Source organism: Eschrichtius robustus, chromosome 1 (genome assembly GCF_028021215.1).
Source record: "Eschrichtius robustus isolate mEscRob2 chromosome 1, mEscRob2.pri, whole genome shotgun sequence".
Lineage (NCBI taxonomy): Eukaryota > Metazoa > Chordata > Mammalia > Artiodactyla > Eschrichtiidae > Eschrichtius > Eschrichtius robustus.
The window spans coordinates 193,344,137-193,362,106 of NC_090824.1; the positions used below are offsets into that span (position 1 = coordinate 193,344,137).

Genomic DNA, 17,970 nt, shown 5'->3' on the forward strand with positions numbered 1-17,970 from the left:
CTTCTACACAAAACCTCCCTTTCTAAACTACCGGGATTTGGGCAAAAGTTCAAACGCAAACACATTTGTAGCGGGTGCTGGCCCCGGAACAAGGGAGTAATCTACGCTGACTCTTAACTTTCTCTGCTTGAACTCCACGCATTAATTCAACTCCCTCAGGAGGCTTGTCATTCTAGGAGGCCAGGCCTTACCATTTTCCCACAGGCTGTCCTTCAGCCACAGGAAAACAAAAACAAGGCACCCCCAGCCCCGTGGGGCTGTCTACGCACCCTAAACAGTTATTTCAGTCACCCCCATCTCACAGGCCCACCCAGCCCAGAAACTGGATACAATCTCCCTTGGGCCTCCACTGGAGCCCTTTCTCTACGTGCAGTAATAGGCAGCGGAAAACTTCCAAAATAAGAATGGGGAAAAACTGACAGCAACCTACTTGGCCAACAAGGAACACAGAAAAACAAAAGCCTAAAAACAAGGAGCCTGCATTTAAACCAGCAGATACCAGGTGCCATGATGTCTGAAAAGCGTAACAGCCTTTCTTCTTGCTGGAATGGAAGGGGGCTCCACTGTTAATGAGAAAATAGTCAAGATTTCAAAAATTTATCTATTCCTAGAATAAACAGAGGCCTTAGATAATCACTTACTTGAGTAATGAGCAACAGATACACCAATCACGTTCCAGATCCTATAGAAGTTGAGTGGTATCATTCATCTTCATTCCAACAAGATGTTTTAAGGGTGTTTATGTTCAAACATAAATTGTTTTAAGTACAACTTATGACGACTGCAAGACTCTCCTGTTTACTTAGTAGCTTCCATCCTCAAGGAAATTCTCTCTTAAAATAAAGCCTTAACCATCACCCCTTCCTCCCCGCATCCAAGTACGCAGAACTCGAACCACTTACCACTGCGTCTACAGCCCCCAGGTCCTCAGCCAACAGGGATTAGGACGTGTGCCCCGAGTACCAACACATCCTCCACCAGGCTACTCACTCTGGCATCGCAATCAAATCTGCTGCTAACCAACAATACTATTTGCTTTACATGTTTTCCCCAAGTCTTACACAACTGCAGCAACAGTACTGATTAAGTAAAAGAACAGGACAGGTTGGTAACCAGTAAACGCTCTGCCCGAGCCCAGTTCCACAGGAAATGGAGAACTCGGCTTCTCTCTCTTTCTGAAGTTACCCAAGTTTGAAATGTTTTCATTTCTTTTGTTGCAACAGAACTCCTTACTCAAGAACTCGGCATCCAGAAACTTCCCATCAGCTTCTGACTACTCTCACAGCTCTTGTCCAAAAGTTCAGAACTTTAACTGTGTCTGTTTTAAACTCCACACATAATAGAAGCTACTGGTTAATTAAACGAAAAGGGCAAGGACAAATGACATATCAACACATCCATAATGAAAATTTGTCCTCTACTTACATCCGGTTATAAAGGAAATCATCAGTCGCTTCTGGAAGAACAGTTATAAAATAGTTTAACAAGAAACTACAGATGTATCATGACACCTAACTACTTCCCTTATGCCTTAAAAAAACAAAACAAACAAACAAAAAAAGAATCTGAAAAGCTTAAGATAGGATAGTTTTACCTACTTCAATGAAGTATTCAAAAGTAAAATGCAGCCAAAGGCCATGAAAAATAAAATGCTTCTTTTAAAAAGTTTCCAAGGTAATTCAATGGACAAAAATCTCTACCCTTTAGTTTGTAACCTTACAAATGTCAAACTGAGTAAGAACCCAAGTATTTAAGAGTCCAATTTAAGATTTTTAAATTCAGCCTACAGTACAAAATCTATAAACACAACAGTACATGTGACGTGATAATTAGGAAGGACCCCATCAACTTTATTTTTGTAATTTCATCCATGAAGCTTCGGAGTTGAAGTCATAAACCTTATTTTCTTTGTTTCTTTTTTTTTTTTTAAACAGGTTTTGTGTGTGTGTGTGTGCGCATGCGTGTGTGTTTTGACTGTGTTGGGTCTTCAATGCTGCGTGCGGGCTTTCTCTAGTTGCGGCGAGCGGGGGCTACTCTTCGTCGCGGTGCGCAGGCTTCTCATTGTGGTGGCTTCTCTTGTTGTGGAGCACAGCCTTCAGTAGTTGTGGCGCATGGGCTCAGTAGTTGTGGCTTGCGGGCTCTAGAGCACAGGCTCAGTAGTTGTGGCGCACGGGCTTAGTTGCTCCGTGGCATGTGGGATCTTCCCGGACCAGGGCTCGAACCCGTGTCCCCCGCATTGGCAGGCGGATGCTTAACCACTGTGCCACCAGGGAAGTCCCAACCTTATTTTCCATTTATAAAATATATATTAGCTCTGGGGAAAAAAAATCTGAGTTACCACTGAGTGTTCCTAAATTTCATTCTGTGAGCCATGTAGGGAAACCAATGTGAAGGACTCAGTGGAACTTCCCTTCTATGTAACATTTAGACTTGCTCTAAAGCTGATAAACTTCCTAAAATACCTCAGGTCCATGGCTTTCAAACTTTTCTGTCTGTAATCCTCTTTATACACAGGGACCCAATAACACACCACACTAAAATCAGCTGAAGTAAAAGTTTCCAGAAGCAATACTAGCCTTATGCTATATACACTCTGATATTTTTCAGTTTCTTTTTTTTTGTAATGCTTCTTGTGACCCACTAAATTGATTTTGTGACCCACTAATGGATGCAGCTTGGAAAATCCTGTCCTAATTCATTTACTTAAACTTGCCACCATCACCTGGCAGCACTCCGGGTACCACGGAAAGCACCTGAAAACTTCCAACAGAAACATAAACTGGATGAGCAGCCAACTGTCACCATCCCTTCCAAATGGGAAGCACTTAAAACCATGACCTTTTAGAAGTTTATTTGAGCTTCTATTACTGCTACTAAAAAGTCATCTCCTCTGTCTAATCTTTAAAATATCCTTATTCCAATCATTAAAGAGTAACCTCAAATCCTCCTAGCTATATGTGAATGAGTAAAGAAATACAAAGTAAAGATTACTTAGAGAATTATATTTGTTCATAGTTCAGTAATAAGCCTTTTTCCCTGTGATGATGAACATGGGGAAGAGAGATCACCGAGGCAGTACTTTCTCCCCTTCTTAAAGTGTTTTTTTAAAAGCAGTTTCAATAGTTTCTCTATCCATAGATAAAATGATAGCCATAGTACCTCAATATTTAAAGCTAACTGTAATGGCATTTGCTTCTTTGTTAAAAACTACAGTGTAACTCAGATTCTTAATACCAAAACAATAATTCTAGGTGCATATTTTTTAAGAAGCAGGACAAAATTCCACACACTTAATTGGAGTTAACAATGGGTAAGAGGAAGTTCTCCAGTCCCAGGTACCTGCAACCCAACCGCCAAAGGCCATTTACACACGCATGTGGGAAACAGGCGGAAAATGGTAAGGGAGACAACTAAGAATTGATGTATTTTTCTTCCTGGTGAAAAGAGACATGGCGACAGTAATGGTGGTTATGAAACAGTAGAAAGAGCTAAGCTTTCAAGTCTGAGAAAGTCAGAGCCCGCTCTGCCACGTACTAGCTGGATGACCTTGGTTCAACAAGAAAAATACTTAAAATAATTATTCAATAAATATTAGCTGTGGGCTGGGCACAGTCCTAAATGTCCACATCCATCACCTCATTGAATTTTCACAACACTGGAGGTAGATTCTGAGGGCCAGAGGGGCTAAGGCACTTATCCAAAGTCATACAATTAGTCATGGGAAGGCCAGAGTTCAAACATAAGCTAACTAATTTCAAAACCTTTGTTGGGGGTTTGCCTTCTGAGCCCCTCGTTCCTTATCTTTCCCTCTCAGGGTTGCTGTTTGGATTAATGACTGACTGTTAATAAGGACTCATCACACACACCCCCCAGCCAGTATCTCAGCTGCCATCAGCACAGGTCACCAAATTTCTCAGGTAATCGGGCTTCACCTGTTCCAAGTCAGAAACTTCTTATCTTTTGTTCAAAGTCAGAAACCGTATCTTTTTTCCTTCTACCCTCTCACTGCTCCACCCTTCAAACACACCTCCCACACAAATACCTATTACTAACCTTAGGAAATATGTCCAATTTCATCAGCACTGCAAATAGAGTATATAACACCTCCCACGAGTCTATTTACTAAGGGAAGGGAGGTGGGTGTCCCAGGTTTGTAAGGCAGGGCAAAGTTGTCAGACTTCATTCAAAGCCAAGACAATGACAGGCAGAGAGCCACAAAGGCTGGGACTCGGAAGGGGCAGCAGGAGTGCCCTAGAACAATCACTAGGATTAAACTGTATTTACCCTACGAGGCCTTGATCAGGGACAGAATAAAGGCAGGGGAGCGACTGAGCCAGTTGCGGCTTCGGGATCTGGCAGGGGCAGGGCCTCAAATATGCCAGGAATTCTGCTAAGGGCAATAAACAATCTCACAGTGGAGGGCAGGATTGCATTAAATCAGTTTTCGAAAGAGGAAGTACCAGGACCAAGTAGTTAATAAGTGTCAACAGAATGTTTCAAAATAGGGCTACATTCCTCCCTTGCTTTTCTGTCCACATCAGTTGGCAAATGCTACCTCCCTCCACTTCCTTATCCCAAAAAGTGGGTAAACAGAAGCACCGACAGGCTGTTCCATGGAAAGAACCAAAGCACATCAACCAATTTAACCCAGCTGATGAAAGACACGTGGATAATACACCATCACCTAATCACTGAATCGGGCCTTTTTTGTAAAACGGCAAATTAGAGGTGAGCTGTGTGAGTACGTGCCCTCAAGGTGTAACAAGTCAGCTGTATACTTAGACTTAAATTGTTAGTTGTCATAGCAACAGTGGACAATAATGCCTGCTCAGATTGGTATTTAGCAGTTCAGCTCTTTGTTTTACACTATACGCCTATCACTAATTATATAAACTACTTTCCAAGTATTAAGAAATAACTAGTTTGGCAAACCAAAGGGGAATACAACACATGAGCCTGACTTGGATAAAGGCACCCGTAAGTCTAAAGGACATACATTGAATTTATGAATGTTCAGAAAACAGGACATTGTTGCTATACAGCTATTTAATAATCTGAAGAGATACAGCGTCTTTTTACCCTTAGGAAAAAAATTAATTATGAAACTAACTACCAGATTAAATAATATCATCTAACAAAAGTAGATTCACTAATACATCCATTATTTTAATAAAATACTGATGACATTATGAATTTAGAATCATTAAATGTCACTCCCACTGACAGTCTAATTTTTTTTTAAATTTTTATTGGAGTATAGCTGATTTAGAATGTTGTGTTAGCTTCTGCTGTATAGCATAATGTTTCAGTATACATATACATATACCCACTCTTTTTTAGATTCTTTTCCCATGTAGGTCACTACTGAGTATTGAGTCGAGTTCCCTGTGCTATACAGTATTCATATTAGTTATCTATTTTATATATAGTAGTGTGTATACCCACCGACATTCTAATTTAAAGCCTGATCATAAAACAAAGATACAAAGTATCCTAGGCTAACATTTTTATTTGCCTTTAATCTAGTTTTATTTTGCCTCATTCTCATTTTTTAAAATAAGTTCTGCTCCTACCTCACTAGCAAGAAACAAATTTTGCTTTCTCTTAAAATGGTCCACTGCAGATTTAAAAAGATACAACTCACTGGCTTGGAATAATTGGACATTATTTATTTCCTCATTACATCTGGTACTAACCATTTTCTTTACAATTAATGTAAACAATGTGTTTCGTCAAAAGGCACAGGTCCCAGCACCAAAAATGCCAGGTCCCGGTCCCAGCTCAGCCACCGACAGGCTCTGCGCTCTCAGCAAATGATCCTGCCCCTTGGGGTCAGTTTCCTCACCTGTGAGCCCCAGACCAGAGGACTAGAGGTTCTCACTAATCAGGGCAGTCTGATCTAAACTTGCAGACTTTTCTTGCACACACACACGCATGCGCGCACACGCACACACACCGCACCAGGCAACACAGTCAGGCTCCAACAGAGACAGGCCTTTCGAAGCCACACACACTACCCCATCCCTCCCAAAAAGGGAAACGTGAGAAATCTGCTTTTTGCCCATCTGCAACTATAATACAAAATAATAGGGTGACTCCTCAGAAGATCCATGACCAGAAGAAATCCCGATGAAAGCTTGTTTCTGAAATGCAGCCCCTCACTGCCTGTGTGTTGGGACTTCCCATACTTGGAGGCAAACCAGTAAGACAGCATAGCGCTCCTCTCTCAGCGCTCCACATAAAAAGGAGCACTGTTGGATTAATAACGATTGCTTTAAAGAGGCCTTGCAAAGGGTCCTTCTCTGTCATCCGAAACAACTGATTTCATCATCCGTAATTTGCTATCAGAAATTGACATTAAAGTAGTCCATGTTACTCTTCCCAAAAGCACAGAGGATCTACAAGTGCCGATCGCAGAGTTTCTGGATGGTTCCTGGCTTGGCCTGGATGCTGTGACTGAAAACGGAAATACATCGGTCAGCACTCAGCTTGCCAGCCATCGGCCAGGTCACAGTATTCTCATCGGTCACAGCCCAGACGAATGACAGCTCTGCACTTGACACCACAAAGCTGTGCCAACCTCTGGCTAGATCAGCCACCTCCTGTGTGCTCTTCTTGCCGGGAGCCTGTAGGATGTGATCAGGGCCACCAGCCTGGCCTCACGGTTCAGCTGCAACGTCATTTCAGGTTGAAAACTCAGAAGGTCTCGTTGTCATTACTGCTTCTCAAATATATCCAGATACCAACATGTCCATGGCTAAAAACGCTCTCCTGATGTTTTCTTCATTATCAAATACAAAAATGTTAAAGCAGGAAGCTTGCACTAAGAATTGATCTTCTGCCCGTGGGATTGCCTTAAAATGTAACTTAGGTCAGGTCACTCCCCAGAAGCTTCTCTAAGCCCCTGACCATGGCCGCCACTCCCTACCTGACCTGACCCGGGCCTACTTCTCACACCCCGTCCCCTGCATCTCTCCGTCTCTCCCTGCAACCTTGCTCCCCGCCCTCCGGCCCTGCCGGCCTCCCTTCATTTTTCACCTAGTCTATGCTCACGCCAGCACCCCCTCCAACCCATCCCATCCCATCCCAAATCTCTCCGTACTACTGGCTCACCCTTGAATCTCCACTCAAACATCACCTGCCCAGATCACCCCACCTAACTTGGGTCCTTCCACCATCAGTCTCTGTCCTAAGCTCGCATCCCACCCCTCACAGTCTGGGGAACTGCTCGTTTTACTGCTGGGCACATGTTTTTTGATCATCTTCCCTCTAGATATGAAGCTACCTGAGCATCAGGGCCATTGCTCTCTGTGCACCACTGTATCTCCAGGGCTTACAATTACTAAATGTTTGATTATCACTTGTTAAAGCAATTCAGTGTCTCAGTAAATTTTGCAGGGTTAGAGAAGATGCAGCCCATGAACATTTTTCTTTGTCCTAAATTGGTCATGGACCAATAAAAAAAACGTATTCACTTGTCTTGGGCAAAATTAATTTCTACTCTTTCTATTTCTCCCCACTAAATATCCACCCTGTGGGTCTGTGCACTCCTGCAATCTCCTGATTTAAATGGGAGTTTTAAAACATTGAAATTTGTAATAGAAACTCTGTTATCAATGACAGTTTGGTTCCCAGGTAATTCTTAGAAATACTAGTTCTCCTTCTTGTTAACATTTATTCAGTGCTTACTATGTTCCAGGCACCGTTTTTGGTTTTTTGGTTTTGGTTTTTGGCCGTGCTGCCCGGCATGTGGGATCCTAGTTCCCCGACCAGGGATCGAACCCGTGCCCCCAGCAGTGGAAGTGCGGAGTCCCAACCACTCGACCGCCAGGGAAGTCCCAGGCGCCATCTTGAACACTGCGTTTTTCACGTCATTTGCCTTCCGAGACAGTCCTATGATGGAGGGATTACTGTCCTTACTGAAAGAGGGGAAGCTGAAGCCCAGGGATGTTATTAACAACTGGTGCAAGGTCGTGCAGCTGGAAGAGCCTCGTCAGCCCAGTGGGTCTGCCGCCAGCGTCTGAGCTCTTTACTGCTGTGTGATGGTGTTTTTATCCCCTGCGAGAGAAGTCCACTACTAGCAGAAAACAGAAATGAGGCAGAGCCACCTCTTCCTGTTTTGGAGCCAGGCAAATCTTTTTTTTTTTTTTAATTTTTAGAAAAAAAGACTAAATTCCTCTTCGGACCCACGCTCCCTCAGTCCAGGTAATTCCCTCCGGGTTTCCCCAGTGCATCACGCTTCCCTCACCGCCCCCATCAATGCATCTTTATGCTTTGCAATTCACCACAGGGTCCCTAACCGCTCTCCTCCCCTGCCTGCTTAGCAGAAGCACACGCACGCGCACTCACAAACAACTTTCCAAATTCCTATTTACTTCACCCTGCGGTGTAAAAGGTAAATAACTACTTGACCTTCCTAGCGATGCCAAAATGCATAACATATAAAAGGTTACTGGGCTTCCCTGGTGGCGCAGTGGTTGAGAATCTGCCTGCCAATGCAGGGGACACGGGTTCGAGCCCTGGTCTGGGAAGATCCCACACGCCGCGGAGCAACTGGGCCCGTGAGCCACAACTACTGAGCCTGCGCGTCTGGAGCCTGTGCCCCGCAACCAGAGAGGCCGCGACAGTGAGAGGCCCGCGCACCGCGATGAAGAGTGGCCCCCGCTTGCCGCAACTGGAGAAAGCCCTCGCACAGAAACGAAGACCCAACACAGCCAAGAATAAAAGTAAATAAATTAATTAAAAGGTTACTGATTCACAAAGCACCGTCTGAATTATTACACAGCCAGAAAATGACCGAACTTGGATGGACGTTTCAAGAATTGTCCAGGAAGATAACTAAACAGAGAGGTCAACGGGCAGTGCTCACCTGGTCCCGGTTTTCCCAACCGCTTTCCTTCCTGCGATTCTGAACTCAGACCAAGCTGCTGGTAACTGTGCTGCTGGCGATCGCAGAGAGGACTGGAAATCCGGGGGCTGGATGGGGAGTTGAGCAGGGAGATTCTAAATCTAGCGGCTGGAGCTGGAAACCACCTACACTTTGCTGCTAGATTTTAAGAAACACTTCAAAACCTTTATAATATGTTCTCCCAGGTATAAAAATGTGCCCAAAGAGCTTGAATTCTTATTAGCTGCCAAGAGCTAAACGTGAAAAAAAAAAAGTCCAAAACAGCAGATGAAGATGTAGGGGGAAGAAAAACAACTAGTGAGTTAGGTGGGTCCATCTCAGCAAAATAACACCCTCCCCCCGCCCCCAGCAAAAAGGATAAGCTGCTTTTGTTTATTTACATGTGGACAAACTGGCTTAAGTTAACTTCCATTTTCCTTCAAACACTACAGCTGTGGTTTCCAATCCTCCCCAGTACATCAGAATCATCTGTGAAACTTCAAAAAAAAAAAAAAAAGTGTGTCCAGCTCCAGTAGAGAAGCACTAAAGGAGCGCCCATCATGATCAGCCACACCTCCAATGGGGTCTGGGCCATAACACAACCAGGGAAAGAGGGAAGGCTGGTCAGGACAGCAAGAGCCACTGCTCCATCTCCAAGAGTCTCCTCTCCCTCCATCTCCAAGACCAAGCAGCTGCACCACCCATCCCTGCATCCATCCATGCATCCATCCATGCATCCATCCATCCGTCCATCCATCCATCCATCCATCCATCCATCCATCCATCCCTGCATCCATCCATCCATCCATCCATCCACCCACCTTCACTGAGCACCTCTTGTGCCAGCACTGAGTACCAGGACACATGGCAAATAACACTGGCGGACCTGCCCTCCAGGAATTCCATTCTAGGGGAAACCACACCAGGGAAAGTGAAGTTACCCTTTTCTTCAAAAAAAAAGCAACTAAAAAGGTTCCCATGAGCAATTTCAATCAGTCTTATTGAACTGAAGTCCTTTCAGCCCACAGCTTCTCATTCGGTCATCAGAGAAGTGTTGTTTTGTGCTGTGCTGCAAGAACTGGTAAAAGCTGTCTATAAATGTGAAGAAAATTGTGTTCGTTTAAACTTCAACATCCTCCTTCCCAAGCTGAAACACTCTAGTTCATTCAATGTTCACACCATCTCCAGGTTTCCAAATCCACAACCCCTGCCTGCACAGTCTCACTTCAACCAGCAGGTCAGGACTATTTCACACAAGGCTTCACTCAGTGGCTTCAGATCGAGACAATCAAACAATATTAATTAGCTCAGGGCCCCTATGTTCCCCACGTCCTCGGAATGGGTAAGCGGAGTGTTCCAAAATCAAGTCTGTCCCATCAGCATTGCCTATTTTTTCTTTTATTTTTTTTCATTTGGAACAAACGCCCATCACAGGCTTAGGGAATATAAAAGAAGTACAAGAATCCCTTTTAAGAGTATTTAGTCTTTTTGTAAAAACTAAATCTACACAAATAACATGAGCATCACATAACACTACATCTTGATTCAGAACAAAATTGTAGACAGTAGGCAAAACAGATTAGTCAGAGTGTGAAACTCCACTGAAGCAAGCCTCAAAAGAAGGGTGTGACCAGGCGGAGTCAGCAGTGACCAAGCAGGGGATTTTAAGCAGCAGGAAGGGCCCACCGATGGGAGAAACAATGGAGACACCAGCCTGACTGAAACAAGGGGACTGAAGGGGTGAGTGACAGGAGATTCGGCTGAATCAGTAAGAGGAGCAGGTAACCCAGGGCTCTGAAACCAGATGTGGTTTCCCTGTGACATGGTCAGTGAGACAGAGGTGTGGCAGGTCCCCGAGAAGGAGCAGGCATGACAGAAGCTGTTTTAGGTACCTGGATAAAACAGCTGCCATCAATTCTGATGGAGCCTCTGATAAATGTCTGACACACCAAGTTATTTTCAACAAGAACTTTAAGCCAGGTTGTTCATACCATTTCCATGCCTATCATCAAACAAATCACATTCCAGTATGCCAAAGTCCCAGTATTTACAAATGAGAAATTCAAAACAGCTTCCCATCAACCTCCCTGGGATCTTCATGCCCCATTTTCTCCACCTACTGGGCATATGATGATTCTAGAAGCCACTGACAAACATGAGCAAAAAGAAGCAACTACCTGGCGGTCCCACTGGAATTTTGTTCTAAACATCAGACCACCAACTGTATGTCAGGCACAGTGCCTGGTAGGGTTTGAGTCAAGGTACACACAACAAGCCTTTCACTTTCAAAAAGCTACTGCTGCCCTTTCGGAGAAGATATGACTCCTGGAAAGCAAATGCATATTGTTTACAGTAGCCCACAGAGAGAATCTAGTGAGTCCAATCTTCCAATAATTCATCAAGTATTTATTCCACATCTATTAAGTGCCTGGCACTGTCCTAAACAGTATGCAATTAGCAGGAAAGGAATCAAAGCTCCTGCCCTCATGAAGCCTATCTTCTATATCGTGGCAAGTTCTTCAGGTTATATTCTAAAGGCTCCCGCAGTTTATGATTATGGTAATGCAATAATAATGACACTTCTCGTGTCTTACTTAGAATCTGTGATACCTTCCAAGCCCAGTCTATTACATAAAAGACGATGACAGACCCAAGAAATAATTAAATTCAAAGAGTGGTTTCCATTATAAAAGGAAGAAACCACTAGGTATTATTTGGAGTATATTTCTTAGCCTCCAAAATGCTCAACTCATAAAATCTGACTAAAATTAAATTAGAATATTTCCAAATATAATGATGAATGCTTTAAGGGTGCCCCCAAGTAGAATATCCTCAATTGTTTTAAGCAGAGGATAGAATGGTCTTTTAATGTAAAACAGTATTAGGACGAACAATTAAGTAGTTACCCATCACAGTTTATACTTCAAAGTGAGCTGTGCCTTAGTAAACAGTTTTGGGAGAGACTGCAAACGCTAACAGTCACTCACTTATTAACTAAAGCCACAGAACTGAATGTTCAGCCGGAAATATCAAAGTAACAATGTTCATATCTTTAAAATGATAAGTAGAGGATGCAAAACTGCTAATTTCCTGCTTTGTGGGTGCTTTGTAGCCATCTTAGTAATCACTTAATCATATCATAAGGAACATAAAGAAATACCAACAGGATGGAATCCTCCACTTTCAGGAAAACAGACTATCAGCAGATTTGGATTCCTGTCCACAGACAAAGGACAAAAGCCTTAAAGCAGAAATACGTTAGGACAATACCACATCAGCTACATAACAGTGAACAAACATGCTTTCTAAATCCAGGGGTAAGCAGGGAGCTCATCCCCAGATGTGAGATGCCCTTTGCATCTCTGGGTAGACACTTCAACTTGCAGCCATAAAACTGTAAAGAGAGGGACTTCCCTGGCAGTCCAGTGGTTAAGACTTCACCTTCCAATGCAGGGGGTGTGGGTTCGATCCCTGGTCCGGAGCTAAGATCTCACGTGCCTCTTGGCCAAAAAACCAAAACATGAAACAGAAGCAATATTGTAAAAAATACAATAAAGACTTTAAAAAAAATTATCCACATCAAAAAAAACTTTGAAAAAAAAAATTGTAAAGAGAAATACTCAACACACCACTGACAAAAGGACTCAGAGGCAATAACTGAGAGGTTAATTGCATGTTAATTTCCAGGAATATTTCTCTGCTATGCAAGTAGCTCTACTATCACTGTAGGACAAGATCCTTCTGCATTTTACTTACATAAGAATCAGTGCTTGGGCTTCCCTGGTGGCACAGTGGTTGGAAATCTGCCTGCCAATGCAGGGGACACGGGTTCGAGCCCTGGTCCGGGAATATCTCACATGCCGCGGAGCAAGTGGGCCCGTGCGTCACAACTACTGAGCCTGCGCTCTAGAGCCCACGAGCCACAACTACTGAGCCCTCGTGGCGCAGCTACTGAGGCCTGCGCGCTTAGAGCCCATGCTCCGTAACAGGAGAGGCCACCACAATGAGAAGGCTGCGCACTGCGACGAAGAGTAGCCCCCGCTCACCGCAACTAGAGAAAGCCCTCACAGCAACGAAGACCCAACACAGCCAAATATAAATTAATTAATTAATAAATTAAGAAAAAAAAAGAATCAGTGCTTGCCTGAGGTGTAGCAGAAATGAGAAAAAGCAAATTATGCCCCTGCTATAAAGTTCCACAATCAACACTTTGCTTGACTAAGTCTTGAATAAAGTTTCTCTAATAAATCAATTAATTGTTATTCAAATAAAGAGGAAGAGTTCTGAGGTTGAAAACAGGCATAGAAAAGTTACACTAGTCTGTTAAATAAACAAAAACTTGAAGGGGGAAAAGGGATCTTTGTTACCACTCCAACTATAAAAACTGGGGTTTTCATGTACAAGGTGACCTGTTGACGAGGGAAAAGGTTTAACAGACATACTTAATTTCTCTATTAAAAACAAAAAACAAAAAATTCTCCCCCGCCCCCTGCCGGTTTTACAAGCAATGTGATCATAGACAATTTGGAAATCGGAAAAGTATATAGAAAATAAAATATCATCCATGAATGCATCACTAAACATATCCATATTTTGATATATTTTCCTTTCTGTTAATACAAATACACATATCTTCTTTTTTTTAGCAAAATGAGGGTCATATTCAGTAGACAATTTATGACATTTGTAAGCATTTCATCTGTGATAAAATACTTTTAAAATATGGTTGCATAATATGCCATTATACAGGTGTATTATAACTGACTCAGCTACCCTCCTGTCCTATTCAAAATGAAAGATAATTTAATGAATTTTAATGTAACAGACTGAGAAAAGATCACTGTTGTGGTTTCAGAATCCACACTGTACCATCCATAATTCTCTGAAAAGGTTATTTCAGTACTCCCACATTTACCAGTTATGTATCTGTGTAAGACTGGATTTTCTACGTACACTTCAACCAAAACAACCTATCAACACACTGAATGCAGAAGCAGGTATGAGAACCCAGTTATTTTCTATTAAAGCTGGTTATGAAATAGATTTGCAAAAATGTAAAACAATGCCACCAGTGTCATTAATTTTTTTAATTTTGAATAATAGTTATTTCCATTTAAAAAATTATTTTAAAAATGTGCATAAATGTAAAATAACGTTCATCTCACTATTTTTTTCTGTTTTGGAAACATTACTTTTCAGTATGAATGGTCTTCTGCTAATACGTAATGGGCTTATTGTTATTTTTGCCATTTTAAAGCAAATTTTCTAAACTTTCTCAGCTTTAATTCCTAACACAGTAAATAATCAATAGATATTACAACGGACAGAGGTCTTTGAGGGTCTTCAAATACTCTTTAACAGTATAAACAGAGGGTCCTGATATCAAAAAGTTTGAGAGCCACTAGGCTGTAGAATAAAGGGTCTCTTTAACAAATAAGTGTATGTATTACTTTGTTTGCTTGTAACAGACTTCTGCTTAAAATGAGACTTCTCCAAGACCTTTGATAGATGAGCAGTGTCTTTGTTGAATGGAATCCGTCCTCTTCTGGCCCATGTTTAGTCTCTAAATAATTAGGCCCCCAAATACTGAAATGCATTTCGACATTCTATTACCAAACACTATTTAAAGCAGATATTGCAAGGAAAACAGGATCCTGGAAAATCAGACATGTAGATCTCTGACCACAACTACCTCTCCACTTGTTGGTTAAAGAAACAAAAATAAAAATAGGTCAAAACATCTGGAGTAAGAGCAGAGTGACTCAGATGATGGTACCTGATACCTACTTACCTTCACAGTTATCACATTTTTACTTCCTGCTACCAAATGACACAAGCAATTCTTTGAATTCTGCAGACCCAATGACACAGGCTCCCTCCCAACCACCAGGCCCAGAACTCCATGGAAATAAGAAAACACCCACGTAGTGCCGGTTACAACTTTACTTTCTAATCAACAACAATCCAATCAAAAGGTCCCGAACTACTGGAACATTATAGGTATCCCTAGCATCTCCAGAACAGGAATTCTTCTACACAGTTGTCCTGTTTTTCCAAAACGTATGGTTTCTACAAAGGAACAAAACAGTCATGCTTTTTAAAAAATCAGGTTGAAAATAAAAAACTCTTTCATTAAAATATGACATATCTATTGGGACTTCCCTGGCAGTCCAGTGGTTAAGACTCCACGCTTCCACCGCAGGGAGCACAGGTTCAATCCCTCAATCCCTGGTCGGGGAACTAAGACCCCACATGCCCCGAGGTGTGGCCAATAAATAAATTAATTAATTTAAAAATAACGTATTTATTGAGGGTGTAAGCAGGTACCCAGCTTCCCAATACTGAGGATAAAGCAGTGAACAAAACTGAGTCTCTGCTCTCAGGAGCCTCCTATTCTAAGCGGGGAAACAGCCCCTTAACTGAGGAAGAGCAGTGAAGTATGCTGGGTTTGAACAAACAAAGCCCTGGAGGCCCGGACAACAGGAAGATCACCCGGATGAAATAGAGTCCCAGGGCGAGCCCTTCACAGCCATGTGGAGGCACAGACCTTAAATACAAGTAAGATCAATCAGAAGAGAGAGGGGGCTCAAGACAGGAACACAGCGAAACCAGAAATCCAAACTCACCTGGGGAGACAGTGGAGCCATTGGCCAAAATGGATGACTCAGGGGAAACAAGCTTGATCAGAGAAAACAGGGAGATCACCTTTAGACACACTGCATTTAGATGCCCATAAAGCATACGAGTGAATAAAGGAAGCTTGGACACGAGTGCTTGAGCTTGGGAGTCAGATACAGGCTGGTTACGTAGATCTGGGAGCCCAAAATCCACAAGCAACTGAGGCTAAGGAAACTCACAGGGTGACAAAGGTGCCCTCCAAATCCTCAAATATAAAAGGAAGGATAAAGAAGAGGAGCCTGCAAAGGAGACTGAAGGGGAAGATCCAGAAAGAGAAGGGAAGCCAGGAGGGCGCAAGGTCTCAAAAGCTCAGGGGCATGAAAATGTTTCAGAAAGCAAGATGCTCTCAGCAGTGGCAACTGGACAAGCAAAACTGCTGAGAGGTCAAGTAAGAAAGCGCACAAGCAAGTGCCTTCTAGATTTAGCAACAGGGAGGCTGGCCTCACGGGTGTGGACCTTTGCATCCCTGGGCTCAGATGAGCCCCACACTTGGTTTAATGCTTTGTTGTTGCCATCTTGAAATTCTTAATAATTTTTTAACACAGAGCCTCCCACTGTCATTCTGCACAGAGCCCTGCACATCATGTAGCCAGTTCTGCCTCTGAGATTAGTGTCAGTAAAGTGGTGGCGATTAAAAAAAAAAAAAAATAGAATACAGTGGTTTAAGGAGTGAATGGAAATAAGCAAATTGAGACAGGACAGACAGACTAAGGTGGTCCCCATGATCCTCATCTCCCATCGTTCCCCCCTAGTTTAATCCCCTCCCTCTGAGTGTGGGCAGAACCTGTGACTCAGTTCTAACCAACAGAATTAGACCAAGGTGATGGGATATCACTCCCGTAATTCCATCCTGCTGGATTTGCTCTCTCGCACTCTCTCCCTCTCCCCCTCTCTCTCCCCCTCTCCCTCCCTCGCCATCTGTGAGGACCTAAGGTGCCATGAATTAAGTGAAATCCCTTGTGTCATGGAAGAGCAATGACCTCTAGGAACCAAGGGTGACCTAGGTCCCACAAATGCAAGGAAAGGCATTCTGTCAACAACCTCAGTGAGCTCAGAAGAAGATTCTTCTCCAACTGAGCCTCTGATGAGACCACAGCCCCAGTGCCCACGTGGACTGCAGCCTGGTGAGACCCTGAAGTACAGGCTAGTACAAGCTGTGCCTGGATTCCTGACCCACAGAAACTGTGAGATGAGAACTGTGTGTCGTATATGATGCTCTGTCAGGCAGCAGTAGATCACTCCTACAGGCCAGAAAGTAGAACATCCTCTCAAAAAGTTTAATCAAAGAGGAGGAGAGAGAAAGCGACAGCTGAAAGAGGAGGGCACCAGGGAAGGTGTGGGTTTCACAGTGTATGTTCTGTTTTGTTTTTGCTTTAAGATGGGAGAGACCTGAGCATTCATAAATCCTCATGAGAAAGAAACAGCAGGACAGAGGTGGAAATAGGGAGGGGATGGCTGCGGAGAAACTGACTTTTAGAAAGTGAGGGAGATGGATACCTCTTACACTGTGAACAGAAAGATGAGAAAAGGATCCAGGAGCAAGAAGATTTGCAGAGGGGCAGTGGGAACAGGAGCAAAGGGCCTTCACACAACTGCTTTATTAGCCGTGGAAAGAACACCTGCTGAGAGTGAGCGACCAGCAGGAGGGACGGGGCTGACGATGAAATTGGAGATTTAAGAAGTGTTGAGAGAATTGAAAATAGTCATGCGGGAGAGTGAGAGTGTTGATGAAGAAATCAGTTGATTTCCAGGCAGCGTTGAAGTTGATGACCAGACTCTATCACCGCATCTGTGTGACTTTCTCTGACAGAAGCTGGCAGTTCAGGGGCAGGTGCAGAGACCATGGGCTGCCCAACCCTCCAGAGTTGGGATGTGCCAGGACGGCGGATAGGAGGGGATTCAGTGGATTGATAAGCATCTTGGTGAAATGCTGGCCAGGGAATTAGAAAAGCAGAGGCAGGGCACGATGGACACGCCAGGTGAAAGCAGGGGCCACGGGCTGGAAACGAACCTGGAAAGACAAAACTCTGAAGATACTAGGGATAGCCTGTCAGGTGAACTGGAAGGTAGAAGGTTCTGGCCATCAAGTGGGACCTCTGAATTCCAGATAAGGAGCTGTTCCCGGTATTAACAACATCTGGAATAGTGACTCTTTCAGGGTGGCCCTCTCACCCCAGTTTGAGCATCCAAGTCTCGTGTCCTGGGAAGGGCCCCAGTCCCAGGCAAACCGGCATGGTTTTAAAACTGACAGCCCCCCCATCGAAGAAAGCCCCACCCCCAAGTCCTGGGCAAACCGGGACCGCTGGTCACCCAGCTTTGGCTGCATTGGAATCCCCCAGGCAGCTCTCACAACTACTCCAGGTGGAGAAGATCGCCATCCAGGTGCCAAAATGCTCAACAAATGA

General features: G+C 43.5%; 1 protein-coding gene across 6 annotated transcripts in view; it reads right to left on the reverse strand.

Annotated features, from left to right (window-relative positions):
- The window catches only part of FAM107B (family with sequence similarity 107 member B), a 220,620-nt gene that overhangs the window by 39,099 nt on the left and 163,551 nt on the right, over nt 1-17,970 (reverse strand). Inside the window, exon 1 of one of the 6 annotated variants that reach the window (XM_068561796.1) lies at nt 4,054-4,126. The exons of 4 other annotated variants lie outside the window; for them this stretch is intronic. The gene's annotated coding sequence lies outside the window, so the exon portion shown is untranslated. Of the gene's footprint in view, nt 1-902; nt 922-4,053; nt 4,127-17,970 lie in introns of those variants that run through there. One more of the 6 variants, XM_068561832.1, reaches the window with a different exon arrangement.